The sequence below is a fragment of the Bactrocera latifrons genome, unplaced genomic scaffold, assembly GCF_001853355.1.
Source record: "Bactrocera latifrons isolate USDA-ARS-PBARC rearing strain unplaced genomic scaffold, ASM185335v1 scaffold_18, whole genome shotgun sequence".
Taxonomy (NCBI): domain Eukaryota; kingdom Metazoa; phylum Arthropoda; class Insecta; order Diptera; family Tephritidae; genus Bactrocera; species Bactrocera latifrons.
This window is the reverse complement of record NW_017535296.1, coordinates 432,560-438,414: the sequence shown is the minus strand read 5'-3', so window position 1 is coordinate 438,414 and position 5,855 is coordinate 432,560. Positions and strand designations below refer to the sequence as shown.

The 5,855-nt window shown below is 31.4% G+C and overlaps 1 protein-coding gene across 1 annotated transcript in view; it reads left to right on the top strand.

Annotated features, from left to right (window-relative positions):
* Positions 1–74: 74 nt before the first annotated feature.
* The window catches only part of LOC108967198 (knirps-related protein), an 87,956-nt gene continuing 82,175 nt past the window's right edge, over positions 75–5,855 (top strand). Inside the window, exon 1 of the mRNA XM_018930480.1 lies at positions 75–202. The gene's annotated coding sequence lies outside the window, so the exon portion shown is untranslated. The remainder of the gene's footprint in view (positions 203–5,855) is intronic.

The window sequence follows — 5,855 nt, the reverse complement described above, 5'->3', positions numbered from 1 at the left end:
AAAAAAAAAAAAAAAAAACATTGCAAAAATTTTTACTAACAAAATGTATAATCTACAATAAAGCATAAAGAATTTAAAGAACGTGAAAATTACTTCAAAACAGTATTACTACAACAGAAATACATCAACAAACTTATAACAGCTATATACATTCGGATAAATTTTCGGATAGCTTAATTTAGTTTCCTGCATTCTATACAAGGTATGTACTGTTATAAACTCACTTAAGACACCAACTTACTAATTAGAGTTTTAGTGGTATAATAAATTCTGCATATCGAACCATTATAGAGATTATAATATTGCGATATATAGACGAAGATTGCGACGCGAGCTTAGGCTTATGCTGCCAGCTGTGCTACTAACTGACCAATCAAAATCAAGTTCTTTTAAGTAAATGTTTTTTTTTTTTTTTTTTTTTTTTTTTTTTTTTTTTTTTTTGAAGGATTAGCAGAATTATACATATCTTCTCTACAGCCATTGTTAATATTTTCTTCTTACTTACCCTTAAAATTTGAAATATCTTAATTTTTAAATATTAATAATGCAAATCTATTAGTTATATCCGCATAACTACACATTTTAGCTAAAGGATCAGTAGAGTTCCTCTGTTTTTTTTCGATGTACTAATGGTTTTACCTACTAATAATGTATTATAAGTTTAACAATTATTTGTCCAGAATTAACCGATGCCACAAATTAAAGCGCTCTACCCAAGCCTTTAAAATTTGGCACCGTGCCTTCACCAGTTGTTAGCCGTTTACTCAACATACTTAGTTACTGTCGCCATACAATTAATAAATAGTTAATTCTCCATTACTTTTAACCTTATAAAACCACTTTAGTTCGAATGTACAAAAAACCTAAGCAACAAACCAGTTGAAAAATTGTATGCTTTCCCTATAACTCACAGTATTTGAATTGTTTTTTCGAGTCTCTATTAAATAACATTACTTTTGACATATTATTTCATATTTATTTATTGAGATTGTAACAGATTGTCACACTTACCCGCAAGACTTCAACTCGCTGCCAAGCAAGGCTGCAATCGAAGCTCTACTTCTTGAAAGTAATAATATGCGACAAACCTTCTTTTACGTGGCAATAATATTTAATGGTATTAATAATGAATCCTCAATGGTTATAACATATTTAGCTATTTTTTTACAATATTTGAGGTTCTTAACCAAATTTTTTGAAATTTTTCTCCCTTATTAATTCTGGTTGTAATATTTTCATTCCCATAATAAGTTTATCGAGCATCTTTGATTTCCTTGTAAGTTTGTTTAAAGACCTAACTGTTAACTTAAGGCTTAATGTTGGATATAAATCATAAAAAGTCTCTCCAAACCGTTGAAGAAATAGATCATCAAGATATCAACTCTGCTTCATTTTATTTTCAGTTTAAAAGTTTGATGGATACCATGAACATTATAATAAAATTGGTTTGCCTCTTATGAATTTATAATCCTTTGTCTGTGTGTGTTCATTGACCTCACTTTCTTTAAACGGGTTGCACGACTGACTTCTATCTTCAAGTGTAAATTGGCACTATGCTGACGGTACTACCTATCACTTTTTTTATTGCCTACATTCAGGCGCATTACTTATAATTTGTATTGGTCTAGTAAGCTAGTCTTTATTATTTCCGTTCAAATTCCAATTAGAACTATTTTGAAAATTTATTTTCAACATTTCTTTAATAAATTGTATTATTGCGAGTTTTAAGTATATGTATGTGACCTGGTCTACGGAAAGGGGACTTAGGTGTCAAAAAATCTTAGTTGATTCGGATGGAAGATGAGATGCTTTTTCACCTGATAGAATCCAAAATCCAAAAAATAGTCATAAACTAGTTTACGCACGTTAGCTCCCTTTTCGTAGACCAGGTACATATGTTGATCAGCTGTTTGAACAGAAAATTGGAACTATACATCAGTTTTTAGGTTTGTTAAAAATAATTAAATTGTTAGAAAGCTCTTACTATGCTTTAAAAAAATTAAGTTATATAAAAACAGATAAATAAATAAAGTTTTAATATAGATTTACTGCAAATTTCAAAATCCATGTCGTTTGGCATGTAAATTATGGATTACAGTCACTTTCTACGTTGAAATTTCTAAGGTCAGTTTAGTGAAACAAAATTTCCACGCAAGTAGAAGCAGACTCCAGGTTTGTTGAGTCCAGTATGAGCTGAGTTCAAAGAAAATTTGCCAATGATTAGGCTCAGCCACTAAAAAGCCACACATAGAGAGAGAAAACAGCTAAAAACTAATATGCATACATTCGCTATTCTTCTCGTGCATTCAACTCCATATAAACAAAACCCCGTTAATTGCAGTATACTGCTCGAAGCATCTCTATTTGCACAACTTTAGTATAACCCCTCGCATGTTTAAGTTACATGGTATGATATCTATATACAAATTGCCGGCAGCCATCTTTGCTGTCTAATAAATGCAAATGCACGTGTGCATGAAATGCTCTCATATGGCTATGTCATATGTCATACAAACGCAATATGAAATGAATTTGTTGTTGACTTGAGAAATATCGCTCAACGAAATTAGCTGCAAACATGCATTTGTACCTGTGCTTGTATAACAAGTGCAGCTAAAAATTATCTAACGTTTTCATTGCATGCATGTAAACAGTTTAAAAGTTCAGCGAAATTCGCAAAAATACTTTTCTTACGTGCAACAAGCGCAGCTAAGAGAGCGACTTGACGAATAAATATGGCAGTTTTATTATACAATCGACGTAGCCTGACAACTCGTAGTCTAAATGCTGATTTTAATAGTGCAAGGCAAACATATTAAATATATAATAAGTGATTGTATGTATGCATGCTTGTATATATATTCAGATATATATATATATGTATGCGAATGTATAAAAGCACTCATAATACTATTTCTACTCGTAGTGCCGACTAGTTTTCTTAAAGACTATAGCTGAGCGTACTTTGTTTGCTAATATATGCGTACATCATACATCGTATAATATGTGTGAGAAAAAATACTTTGAAATAATATGTACTCGTGCATTTTGCTTGGTTATATCTAATATAAATTTATTTTTATATGTTCCAGTTTATGTTTGCATATTATGCGCATAACTATAATATATATAGTAAATATAATATGTTTGCGCTTACAACTGACTAGATGATTGGTCCAATTCTGCACCCCTCTATCGCTCAGTCATATTTTTATACTCTCGTTAACATTAATAGCGGGATTCCGTAACMAGTCTCTAGTCTCTATTTGAGACATTTTGTGGTAAAATCTCAATTTGTAACTAGTAACTATTCACTATATAGTCTCTAGCTTCAGTCTCAAAATATTGCCTCAAATTTGAGACCTGGTAGTTAGCAAGTCACAAAACCAAAAAGAACTTTTGTCTGCCATTTTGAATATACTGAATAGAGATCATCATAGATATTAATCGATTGTCGTTTTTTTATATTTTGTAAGCAACTCAGACACGAAAAATTTAAAAATAAATACATTTCGTTAATATTATGAAACAAAGTCAACATATATTTTTATTTTTATTGATAATTATGTTTTTTGACTATGTTGTAGAAAATTTAATATTTGCTATCGACATATTTATTTTCATTCAAGTATAAAAACATCTCTGAATAATGAAATGTAATAGAGTTTGTGACTATCACTTACAGAGTAGCAAAATCGTCTCAAGTCTCAAAAATTGTCGCTGTCAAATTTAGAGACTTGATACTGTATCACAGTACAGAATTGCACGGTAAGCTTGATTTTTTTCACCAATTGGAGGGACTGAAATACTTAAGCTGAGCTGATAAAATTTTAACACCTAGTCCCTTCAAGTCCTAACGCTGAGAGACTTATATTTATAGAATGACTGCCGAGCGTCAACCGACATCGCTAAAAGGTTTTGAGTTTTGATGAAACAGGGAGTGAACACATGCTTTTAAACATTATCTTAAGGCAATGGGCATGATTCACATCTATGTATATGTACATAAATAGGCGTTTAAACCTAAGTAAGATATATTTACTCTAACATATACATATCATCACCTAAAATGCGAAATAACGTAACAACATTTTCGGAAATTTACAGTTGAAGGAATGAAACACGTAATAAAATGGAATATGAGTGATACAAAATTTAAATATTGTTTTAAACTGCATTATATCTTATAGCGGAACCTTAAAATGTTAGACATATGTACTTATGTGTATGTATTTTGAAGTAATCGATCGTAAGCAATAAAACACTTAATTTCGAAAATTTTGATCATACGCTATTTTGCATTTTAGGTGACGATATATATATTTCATTATTAACAGTGTACAACAAACATACATTTTGTGAATAGAGCAAATCTATTTCAGAGAATACAAAGGATTGTACTTGAGGCTTAATTTTGAATATGTTCATACAAATAAATTTCATTAAAAAAAAACGAATATAAGGGTGCTTTCTTAATGTTTGGTTGGCAATATTTCTGTCTGGTTAATAGAGTTGTTCGCTTAAGCAATTGTACTTTATAAACATTAACAATCAGTGGGAGAGAGCAGCCATTTAATAGAGCGTTTACTATATTTTTTAATTATGAATTGTTTTTACTACCCTATCTTCTAAGTTGGTTCGAACTGGACTCATTTTCACAAAATTGGTTGAGTAGTTTAGGAATCCATCGTGGACAAACAACGTTACACGTACTTTGTTTATATAAAAATTTTTTATCCCTTCGATCGTTCCACAAAGCGACAGATTCAGTTTGGAAAATCATACGGAGCCAAATGTGGTGAATACGGTTGGTTGATTGATGGTATCCATTACGTTTTTGACTGTAAATTTGCTCACAATCGTGGCTGGATGCGATGTTGCATTATCTTTGTGTTCTTCCACAATTCCGATGCTCTTAGGCAAACGCCTCAATACGGCTAAATAGAACTCCTTACTGACAGTCTGTACCTCCGAAACTAATTCATGGTGCACCGAACTGTGAATATCGAAAAAATAATGTGTAGCGTTGGCGTAGTTTGTTTGGATCGGTTCATGTTTTTATTTTTTTTTTTTTGTTTTCATTCCGATGATTGTTGACTTGCTTGTAAATTCATGCCTCGTCAGCACTTACAATCCTCTCCATAAATATTGAATCGCTATTCGCATGTTCGAACTTGCCCAAAGAGACGTGTTTATGGTACTCGTTTTGTAAAGCTTTCAGCTTTATCGGGACGAGTCAGGCAAGAACACGTTTCATAATCTAAATATCCAACAAAATCAGTCAAACCGACTCGGAAGACATGTCGAGCTCTCTTCTAATATTTGTCTGACGATTTGCAAGCACCATATACTTCACTTTTTTAATATTTGCATCAGTTTTTGAAGTCGATTATCGTAAGCCTTTTCCAACATTCGCAACGATTCTGCACAAAAAATATGATTAGAAATACAAACTTTGGCACAAATTCTTTGTTCGATGTTTTTATATATTGTAAAAATCGCAATGCGCTACTGATGTGTAAAGACTTAAGCAGCTGCTGTAACTGGTTGATAGATAGCGCTCACATTTGGCATAGTAATTAAGGACAGTCCTACCAACTTTGAAAAATGCAACTTTTTGAAATATAATTTACCTGGGAATTTTAAATTACTATTCTCTAATTTCTGCCACAATTGCCATGATAGTAACTTATTAGTACCAGCTTTATTTCGAGTAGCTGGAATGCCTTGACCATTCAATTTTAATTTTTGACTGCAATTAGTAGTTTAAGGGGTTTCATGGGTTTCATTGGGCAAAAAACGGTAATTTTTCAATAATTTTTTGTACATATAAAAAATAAAAATATTTTAATGAA